The 11,928-nt window shown below is 37.0% G+C and overlaps 1 long non-coding RNA gene across 1 annotated transcript in view; it reads right to left on the reverse strand.

Moving 5' to 3' along the window:
* LOC115296349 overlaps positions 1-11,928 on the reverse strand; it is a 475,474-nt gene that overhangs the window by 463,295 nt on the left and 251 nt on the right. The window lies entirely within an intron of this gene.

Below are 11,928 nucleotides of genomic sequence, written 5' to 3' on the forward strand. Positions count from 1 at the left end.
AAATGAACTGAGGGTTGAAGGGGAAGGGGGAGGGGGGAAAAGAGGTGATGGTGATGGTGATGGTGGAGGGCACTTAAGGGGAAGAGCACTGGGTGTTGTATGGAAAACAATTTGACAATAAAATATTATGGAAAAAAAATAAAATAAAATAAAATAATAAAAAGGCTACTGTGAGAATTTAATAAAATAGTAAAGATAAATTGTCCACCACAAGGCTTGGTTGTTTGAAAAAGGCCCTCCTTAAAAGCTTACCCCTCCTCATTTTTCTTAGTTTAAAAAAAGCATGTGTTTTTTTAAAGGTTTTATTTAAATTCCAGTTAACTAACATACAGTGTAATATTTGTTTCAGGTGTAGAATTAGTGATTTAACACTTCCATACAACATCCAGTGCTCATCATCACAAGTGCACTCCTTAATCCCCATCACCTATTTACCCCATCCCTCCACCCACCTCCCCTGGCAACCAACAGTTTATTCTCTATAGTTAAGAGGTTTTTTTCTTGGTTTGCATCTCTTTCTTTTTTACCCTTGGCTCATTTGCTTGGTCTCTTAAATTCCACATATGAGTGAAATCAAATATATTTGTCTCTCTCTGACTGATTTATCTCACTTAGCATAATACTCTCTAGCTCCATCCATGTTGTTGCAAATGGCAACATTTCATTCTTTTTTGTAGCTAATATTCCATTGTATATATGTACTACATTTTCTTTTTTTTTGTAATTTTTTAATGTTTATTTTCGAGAGAGAAAGAGACAGAGTGCAAGAGGAGGAGGGACAGAGAGAGAGGGAGACACAGACTCTGAAGCAGGCTCCAGGCACCAAGCTATCAGCATGAGCCTGACGCAGGGCTACAACTCACAAACCATGAGATCATGACCTGAGCTGAAGTCTGACACTCAACCAACTGAGCCACCCAGGCACCACTGGTACCACATCTTATTTATCCATTCATCAGTCAATAGACACTTGGGCTGCTTCCATAGTTTGGTTATTGTAGATAATGCTGTTATAAACATGGGGATGCATGTATCCTTCTGAATTAGTATTTTTTTTTTATTCTTTGAGTAAATATATAGTGGTGCAATTGCTGGATTGTAGGGTAGTTCTATTTTTAACTTTTTGAGGAATATCCATATTCTTTTCCAGAATGGCAGGACTTCATCAAAATAAAAAGCTTCTGCATAGTGAAAGAGCCAATCAACAAAAGTAAAGACAACCTATGGAATGGGAGAAAATATTTGCCAATGACATATCTGATAAACAGTATCCAAAATATATAAAGAACTTGTATGTATTTTCTACTTTTTTGTTAAAACTTACATATCTATGTTTTAAAGAAAATCTACGTAGCTATGTTTGAAGACGTGGCTATATTTTAAAGAAAAAATACAAACAGTACATGGGTTTTCCCACAAATGGTTACACTCCTACAAATTTCTAGCTTGCTGGTAGAAAAAAAGTCATGGAGCTCCTGGGTTGCTCAGTCAGTTAAGTGGCTGACTTCAGCTCAGGTCATGATCTTGTGGTTCATGAATTTGAGCCCTGCATCAGCTCCATGCTAACACCTTATAGCCTATAACCTGCTTCAGAGTCTGTGTTTCTGTCTCTCTCTGCCCCTCTCCTGCTCACGCTCTGTCTTTCTCTGTCAAAAAAAAATAAATTTTAAAAAACATTTTTAAAAAAGGGGGTAAAAAGGCCATGACACAAATAAAAGTCAGTTTTGATTAGAAATAATAATTAATAAAGGGGCCAAGATGGCAGAGGGGCATGCAACTTTTTTTGCCTCTCTCGTCCCTGAAATGCAGCTAGATCAATGCCAAACCATCTTGCACACCTAGAAAACTGATTTGAGGATTAACACACAATCTGCACAACTTGAACCACAGAACTCAGCAGTCTATTTCTTTCTTCAAAATGATAAAGTGAAGGAATTCACCCCTAAAAAACCAGAAGAAATGACACCCAGGGACTTAATCAACACAGATAGAAGCAAAATGTCTGAATCAGAATTTAGAATCACAATAATAAGAATACTAGTTGTGGTTGAAAAAAGCATAGAATCTCTTTCTGTGGAGATAAAAGAAGTAAAATCTAGTCAGGACAAAAATAAAAATGCTGTAACTGAGCTGCAATCTCAATGGATGCCACAGTGATAAGAATGGATGAAGCAGAGCAGCAAGTCAGAGATATAGAGGACAAACTTATGTAGAATAATGAAGCAAAGAAAAAGAGGGAAACAAAGACAAAGAGCATGGTATAAGATTTAGAGAACCTATTGACTCATTAAAAAGCAATAACATCCAAATCATAGGCATCCCAGTAGATGAAGAGAGAGATAAAGAGGTAGAAAGTTTCTGTGAGCAAATCATAGCAGAAAGCTTTTTTGACCTGGGGAAAGACATAGACATTAAAATCCAGGAAGCACAGAGAATTCCCATTACATTCAACAAAAAAAATGACATCAACAAGGCATGTCATAGTCAAATTCACAATATACTCAGGCAAGGAAAGAATCATGAAAGCAGCAAGGGAAAAAAGTCCTTAACCTGCAAGGGAAGACAAATCAGGTTTGCAGGAGACCTATCCACAGAAACTTGGCAGGACTGAAAGGAGTGGCAGGATATATTCAGTGTGCTGAATCAGAAAATATGCAGCCAAGAATTCTTTATTCAGCAAGGCAGTCATTCAAAATATAAGGAGAAATAGAGTTTCCCAGAGAAATAAAAACTAAAGCAGTACATGACTACTAAACCAGTCCTGCAAGAAATTTTAAGGGGGACTCTCTCAGGGGAGAAAAGATGAAAAAAAAGAACAAAAGCAACAAAGACTAGAAAGGACCAGAGAACACCACCAAAAACTCCAACTCTACAGGAAACATAATGGCAATAAATTAATATCTTTCAGTACTCACTCCAAATATCCATGGACTAAACAGTCCAACCAAAAGACATAGAGAAACAGAATGGATATGAAAACAAGATCCATCTATATGCTGTTTACAAGAGACCCATTTTAGACCTACAGACACCTTCAGATTGAAACTAAGGGGATGGAGAACCATCTATCATACTAAGAGTCACCAAAGAAAGCTGGAGTAGCCGTATGTATATCAGACAATATATATTTTAAAACAAAGACTGTAACAAGATATGAAGAAGTGCATTATATCATAATTAAAAGGTCTATCCACCAAAAAGATCTAACAATGGTAAACATTTATGCTCCAAATGAGGTAGCACCCAAATATATAAATCAATTATTCACAAACATACAGAAACTCACTGATAATAACACCATAATGGTAGGAGACTTCAACACCCCCTTACAGCAATGGACAGATCATCTAAACAGAAAATCAACAAGGAAACAATGGCTTTGAATGACACCCTGTACCGGATGGACTTAACAGATATAATCAGAACATTTCATCCTAAAGCAGCAGAAAACATATTCTTCTTGAGTGCACATGGAACATTCTTCAGAATATATCACATACTGGGACACAAATCAGCCTTCAACAAGTACAAAAAGATAGCAATTATACCGTGGACATTTTCAGACCACAATGCTATGAAACTCAAAATCAAGCACAAGAAAACTCTTGGAAAGATAACAAATACTTGGAGACTAAAGAACACCCTACTAAAGAATGAATGGGCTAACCAAAAAGTTTAAAAGAAAATTACAAAGTACATGGAAGCCAGGGTGCCTGGATGGCTGTCAATTAAGTGTCCAACTCTTGATTTGGGGTCAGGTCATGACCTCATAGTTTCATGAGTTTGAGGCCCATGTCAGACTCCATGCTGATGGTGTGGAACCTGCTTAGAATTAACTGTCTCCCTCTCTCTATGCCCTCCCAGAATTGTGCTGTCTCTGTGTCTTTCAAAACAAACTCAAAAAAAAAATTACTTTTAAAAGAATTTTTAAAAAATACACAGAAGCCAATGAAAAGGATGACACCACAGCCCAAAACCTCTAGGACACAGCAAAGGCAGTCAGAAGAGGAAAGTATATAGCAATACAGGCCTTTCTAAAGAAGAAACGTCTCGGATACAAAACCTAACTTTACATCTTAAAGAGTTGGAAAAAGAACAGCAAATAAAACCCAAAACCAGCAGAAGACAGAAAATAATAAAGATTAGAGCAGAAATCAATGCTATTGAAATAAAAGAAAAAATAGAGCAGACCAATGAAACCAGAAGCTGCTTCTTTGAAATTAACAAAATTAATAAACCTCTAACAAGTTTGATCAAAAAGAAAAAGGGCCCAAATAAATAAAATCAAGAATGAAAGAAGAGAGATCACAAACAACACAGCAGAAATACAAATTATAATAAGAGGACATTATGAGCAATTATACACCCAAAAATGGGTAATCTGGAAGAAATAGACAAATTCCTAGAAACATACAAACTACCAAAACTGAAACAAAAAGAAAGAAAATTTGGGCAGACCCATAACTTAATTAGTAATCAAAAGTCTCCCTAAAAACAAGAGTTCAGGGCCGGATAACTTTCCAGGGAAATTCTACCAAACATTTGAGGAAGAGTTAACACCTATTTTCTTTTAAATTTTTTAATGTTTTTTTATTTATTTTTGAGAGAGAGAGAGAGAAAGAGAGACAGCATGAACAGGGGAGGGGCAGAAAGACACAGAATCCGAAGATAGGTTCCAGGCTCTAAGCTAGCTGTCAGCACAGAGCCCAAAGTGGGGCTTGAACCCACAAACGGTGAGATCATGACCTGACCTGAAGCCAGATGCTTAACTGACTGAGCCACCCAGGCACCCCAACACCTATTTTTTTGAAGCTGATCCAAAAAATAGAAATAGAAGGAAAACTTCCAAATTCATTCTATGAAGCCCACATTACCTTGATTCCAAAACCAGACAAAGGTCCTACTAAAAAGGAGAACTACAGACCAATTTCCCTGATGAACATGGAGGCAAAAATCCTCAACAAGACACTAGCCAACCAGATCCAACAACACATTAAAATAATTATTCACAACCAAGTGGGATTTAAACCTGGGATGCAGGTCTGGTTAAATATCCACAAAACAATCAATGTGATTCATCACATCAATAAAAGAAAGGACAAGAACCACATGATCCTCTCAAAAGATACAGATAAAGCATTTGACAAAATACAGCATCTTTTTTGATAAAAACCCTCAAGAAAGTAGGGATGGAAGGATTGTACCTCAAGATCACAAAGGCCATATATGAAAGACCCACCTCTAATATCATCTTCAATGGGGAAAAACTGAGATCCTTCCCCCTACGGTCAAGAACAAGACAGGGATGTCCATTCTCTCTAGTGTTATTCAACATAGTATTGGGAGTCCTAGCCTCAGCAATCAGACAACACAAAGAAATAAAATGCATTCAAATCAGCAAGGAGAAGTCAAACTTTCACTCTTTGCAGCTGACATGATACTCTATATGGAGAGCCCAAAAGATTCCACCAAAAAGGTGCTAGAACTGATCCATGAATTCACCAAAGTCACAGGATATAAAATCAATGCACAAAAATCAGTGGCATTCCTATACACCAATAATGAAACAACAGAAAGATACATCAAGGAACTGATCCCATATATAACTGCATCAAAACTCATAAAATACCTAGGAATAAACCTAACAGGTGAAAAATCTATACACTGAAAACTGCAGAAAGCTTATGAAAGAAATTGAAGACACAAAAAAATGGGAAAAATATTCCATGCTCATGGATTGGAAGAACAATTATTGTTAAAATGTCAATACTACCCAAAGCAATCTACATATTCAATGCAATCCCTATCAGAATAACAATAGTAATCTTCACAGAGCTAGAACAAACAATCCTAAAATTTGTATGGAACCAGAAAAGACCCCGAATAGCCAAAGCAATCCTGAAAAAGAACCAAAGCTGGAGGCATTACAATCCTGGACTCCAACCTGTATTAATTACAAAGTGGTACTCATCAAGAGAGTAGGGTGTTGGAACAAGAACAGTCACTCATATCAATGGAACAGAATAGAGAAACCAGAAATGGACCCATAAGCATATGATCAACTAATCTTTGACAAAGCAGGAAAGAACATCCAGTGGAATAAAGACAGTCTCTTTAGCAAATGGTGCTGGGAAAACTGGACAACATGCAGAAAAATGAACCTGGACCCCTTTCTTTTACCATACACAAAATTTAGCTCAAAATAGATGAAAGTTCTAAACATTAGACAGAAAACTATCAAAATCCTAGAAGAGAAAGCAGGCAAAAACCAACTTGACCTTGACCGCACTTCTTACTCAACACGTCTCCACAGCCAAGGGAAACAAAAGCAAAAATGAACTATTGGGACCTTATCAAAACAAAACACTCCTTCACGACGAAGGAAACAATCAGCAAAACTAAAAGGCAACCAACAGAATGGGGGAAGGTATTTGCAAATGACATATCACATAAAGGGTTAGTATCCAAATTATATAAAGAACTTATCACACTCAACACCCCAAAAAACAAATAACCCAGTTAAAAATTGGGCAAAAGATATAGACACTTCTCCAAAGAAGACATCCAGATGGCTAAGAAATACATGAAAAAGTGCTCAACATCACTCATCATCAGGGAAATACAAATTAAAGCCACATTGAGATACAACCTCAGCAGTCACATGGCTAAAATGAACAAACTCAGGCGACAACAGATGTTGGCGAGGATGCAGAGAAAGAGGATGCCTTTTGCACTGCTGGTGGGAACGCAAACTGGTGCAGACACTCATGAAAACACTATGGAGGTTCCTCAAAAAATTAAAAATAGAACTACCCTACAACCCAGCAATTGCATTACTAGGTATTTATCCAAGGGATACAGATGTCCTGTCAAAGGGGCACATGCATCTCAATATTTATAGTAGTGCTATCAACAATAGCCAAAGTATGCAAAGAGCCCAAATGTCCATCAATGGATAAAGAAGATGTGGTGCGTGTGTGTGTGTGTGTGTGTGTGTGTGTGTATAATTAGTCAAAATTAGTCAGGGAAAGATAAATATCATATGACTTCACTCATATGAGGAATTTAAGATACAAAATGGATGAATATAAGGGAAAGGAAGCAAAAAATAATATAAAAACAAGGAGGGGGACAAAACATACAAGACTCTTAAACACAGAGAACAAATTGAGGGTTGCTGGAGGGGTTGTGGATGGGCTAAATGGGTAAGGGGCATCAGGTAGGACACTTGTTGGGATGAGCACTGGGTGTTATACATAGGGGATGAATCAACTAAAATCTACTCCTGAAATCATCATAGCGCTGTGTGCTAATATAAGTTGGATGTAAATTAAAAAAATAAATAACTAAATATAAAAAGAAATAATTAACACAATAACATGAGAAGAAACTTCAGAGACATTGTGAAGATAAGCTTCAGTCTGACACTATACCCAGAAAACTCATCCTTGTGTAAAACAAGGCAATGACGAAAAGATACAAGTAAAAATGAAAAAAAAAAAAAAGTAAACAGTATAGAAATCCAAAGGTAGGGTTCGAGTCCTGTATCGGGCTCTGCTGAGAGCTCTGATCCTGGCACCTGCTTCGGATTCTGTGTCTCCATCTCTCTCTGTCCCTCCCCTACTTGAGTGCTCGCTCGCTCTCTCTCTCTCAAAATATGATAAACATTAAAAATATTTAATAAATAAATTAAACTAAATAAATATCTGATAAAGACTGCAGATATGCCCTCCAACTATTGGAACCAACATGAGCAACCTCATGAGATTACTAAGGCTATTGGTCTCTCATCTTAGTGATTGGAAGACCACTTGCTGCTTGTTTTAATACTAATCACTTCATCTCTTACCACTAATTTAGCCCAGGAAGCTGCCTAGATTCTTGTTTTTGACCTTCACAGGATGCCTAAAACCCTACTTACAGTTGTTGTGTCCATGATTCCATACTTTTAAGAGGAAAATGATTATTTTGGACACTTTCCCAGAATCAGGTTCTGTACACTGCCTGAATCTTACGTTTACTTGGGCCTTTTAGATCCAGACATGGAATCAGCTATTTCTGCTGACCCTTGGTGCTCTTTCAGTGGAGATGGTATTAGAGACCATATCGTCCTGAACATTAGTGTCTCATGGGGTCAAACTGCTCCTGGGCTATTTCAGTAGGACAGTGAAACAGGTTTTGCTTATAAAAGAATAGCATATTGCTACTTCCAATCCAGTTGCCAAAGGTCAGGGTTCCTACTAAAATTCTTGATTTCCTCCAAACTGAGTATCTTATACTAATCCTTTTCCTGATAAAACTAATATAATAATTTATTTACTTTAGCCCATGATTTAAGTTAAAAGTAATACAGTACCATTGAAAATATTAATTCTGACCATAGTTCAAAACTTTCCAGTGATTCTTTTTCTTTCAGATAGGTTGCTGTTTTTAGCTCCTAAAAGAAGGATCTCCTCTATCTTGAGATAATGAAAAAACCCTAGATCTTTTTCCATAGAATAGTTTATTTGTCATCACCCTCGGGCTCATCTATAATGACTTGGTTATAAGTTAAAGGCTCATATCATTTCCACCTAAAAATCAATTGATCTCTTTAATTTCTAGTCACATCAGAATCCTTAAATTTGAATACATATATTTTTAACTTTGTTAAATCCTGGCCTCATCTTCAAAAATTTTACATTTTTGAATCTTTTCATATCTGTAAGATCTTGTCATTTTAAATGTGCAACATTATCCTATAAATTTAAAATATAATTGATTGTTATTCTAAAGTTTGCATCATAAACATCAAATAGACTCTCCTGGGGCACCTGGGTGGCTCAGTTAAGCATCTGACTCTTGATTTCTGTTTAGGTCATGATCTCACGGTTCATGAGTTTGAGCCCCTTTGACAGGCTCTGTGCAACAGTACAGAGCCTGCTTGGGATTCTCTGTCTCCCTCTCTCTCTGCTCCTCCCCTGTTCACTTTCTCTCTCTCTCTCTCTCTCTCTCAAAATAAATAAATATTTTATAAAAAATTGACACTTCCACTTGGTATATTAACCAGTCAAATTTTTTATTTTTCTGCAGGGATATCAAGGAGGTAACTACATACTTTTATTGTACTTTATAATTCCACCAATTAACAACAAAAAATAATAATGCAGGCAATTCTGGCTTTGAGGTTTTGTTTGGAAGAGTCTTGGCTCCTAGGTAAAATTCATATTACTAGGATTTCTTTTTTTTTTTTAAGAGAGAGAAAGAAAGAGCATGCAGAGGGAGAGAAAGAAAATCTTCAGCTGGCTCATCACAGAGCCAGATGCAGGGTTTGATTCTACGACCCTGGGATCATGATCCGAGCAGAAGTCAAGAGCTGGATGCTCAACTGATTGAGCCACCTAAACCACCCCTTAGAAAAAGAAACATAGAGAAAAAGCTTCATGATATTTTAACTGCAGATACACACAGCGTAGAACTGCAAATTCTCACAAGTCACTGGATAAATACAAATAACTACTACTTTAATATAATAAAAAGTCAAATTTCCCCCAGCCAACCTAAAATATTATATAATATCTAAAGAGACCACATGAAAGGGGGGAAAAAGTGATTGATTGGTAACTGAATCTTACCCAGAATATTCAAGAGGGAATTTTTTTATGGTTTCATATAATTCCAGATTAACTGAGTCCTGCCAGAACTATTTCCTGAAACATACCATTTTTCTCATTATAATACATTTTAATTGCAATTGAAATCCTATGCTTTATCATATTAGCATAGACTTTAGACATTTTGGTTTTAATGAAGAAATCCAAATTCTTGTCATGCCCCAAATTCCCAAATTTGCACTCTGTAATAACAGCATTAGCAGTACAGAATGAAACACAAAATTATATTCTTTAAATTCATTGGTAAGGGGCACCTGGGTGGCTCAGTCAGTTGAGCATCCAGCTTCAGCTCAGGTCATGATCTCGTGGTACGTGGGTTCGAACCCTGCATCCGACTCTGTGCTGACAACTAGCTCAGAGCCTGGAGCCTGCTTCGGATTCTGTATCTCCCTCTCTCTCTCTGGCTTCCCCTGCTCATGCTGTCTCTCTCTCTCTCTCAAAAATAAATAAAACATTAGAAGAGAAAAAAATTAAATCATTGGTAAATGACTTGGCTCTCTGGCATTCAGGCCTTCAAACTGCACTACCAGCTTTCATGAGTCTCCAGTGCAGACAGCAATTTGTGAGACTTCTCAGCATTCATAAACAAGTAAGCCAATACCTTATGATAAATATCTCTCTCTGTCCTTCTCCTTCTCTCCATGTATATATTACATATTGGATATAAAATGTATCAAAGATCTAAACCTAAAAACTAGAACAATAAAACTCTTAGAAAAAGAAACATAGAGAAAAAGCTTCATGACATCAGATAATGGCAGTGTTTTTTCAGATATGCCACAGAAAGCATAGATACTAAAAGAAAAAATAGCTAAATAGGACTTTGTCAAAATATAAAAGTGTGTGTATCAAGGGACACTATCAACAGAATGAAAAGGCATCCGGCAGAACGGCAGAAAACATTTGCAAAACATATATATCTGATAAGGAATTATCCAGAATATATAGACTCCTCAAGAACACTGACAAAAAACACACATATAATCCTATTAAAACATGGGTAAATCATAGGGCTTATATAGACATCTCTCCAACTAAGATAAACAAATGGCCTATAAGCACATGAAAAGGTGCTCAACATCATTTAAAATTAGGGAAATGCAAATCAAAGCACAGTGAGACACTACTCCAAATTCCTTAGGATGGCTATTATCAAAAAGCAGAAAACAAGTGCTGATAAGGATGTGGAGCAACTGGCACTCTTTTTTTAATTTTATTTATTTTGAGAGAGAACAAGAGAGCACACATGTGCACGGCGGGGGGGGGGGGGGTAGGGGAGGAGGGACAGAGAGAGGGAGAGAGAGAATCCTAAGCAGGCTCTGTGCTGTCAGCACAGAACCTGACTCTGGGTTTGATCTCACAAACCATGAGATTATGACCTGAGCCAAGATCAAGATCAAGAGTTGATGCTTGACTGAGCAAACCAGGTGCCCTGAAACTAAACTCTTGAGCAATGCTGGTGGGAATGTAGAATGACACAGTCATTATAAAGTATGGCATTTCCTCAAAAATTGAACATAGAACTACCATATGATCCAGCAATTCCACTTCTAGGTATACATCCAAAAAAACTGAAAGTAGAGATTTAAACAGATTATTTGTATATCCTGCTCATAGCAGCATTATTCACAATAGCCAAAAGGTAGAAACAACCCACGTGTCCATAGATGGGTGAATAGATAAAACAAGACGTGGTGTATAGATACATACTAAGGAATATTATTCAGCCTTAAAAAGGAAAGAAATTCTGACACATGCTACAATACGGATGAACCGTGAAGAGGACTGTATGCTAAGTGAACTAAGGCAGCCACAAAAAGGCAAATATCATCTGATTGCACTTATATGAGATACCTAGAGTATACAAATTCATGAAGACAGAGCAGAATGATGGTTGCCAAGGGCTGGGGGGAGAGGGCAGTTAGAAAGTTATTGTTTAATGGCTGCAAGAGTTTCTGTTTGGGAAGATGAAAAAGTCCTGCAGGTAGATGGTGGTGATGGTTGCACAACAATGTGAGTGAAACTAATGCTACTAAACTGTACACCTAAAAGCGGTTAAGATGGTAATATAGACATTATATATGTATTATCCCAAAAAGCTTTAAAAAAACAACACCAAAAAACAAAAAACCAAGCCAACAGTACTGACTTGATGCATTCCAGGAAGCGTGAGGACGACATACGCTGTTCGGTAAAGTATAAATCGTAGCACATCGCACAGGGCCTCCAAACTCATTCTCTTCTTCCCTTCCTAAAGCGGCTAGATAACTAATTG

The sequence above is a fragment of the Suricata suricatta genome, chromosome 7 (genome assembly GCF_006229205.1).
Source record: "Suricata suricatta isolate VVHF042 chromosome 7, meerkat_22Aug2017_6uvM2_HiC, whole genome shotgun sequence".
NCBI lineage: Eukaryota > Metazoa > Chordata > Mammalia > Carnivora > Herpestidae > Suricata > Suricata suricatta.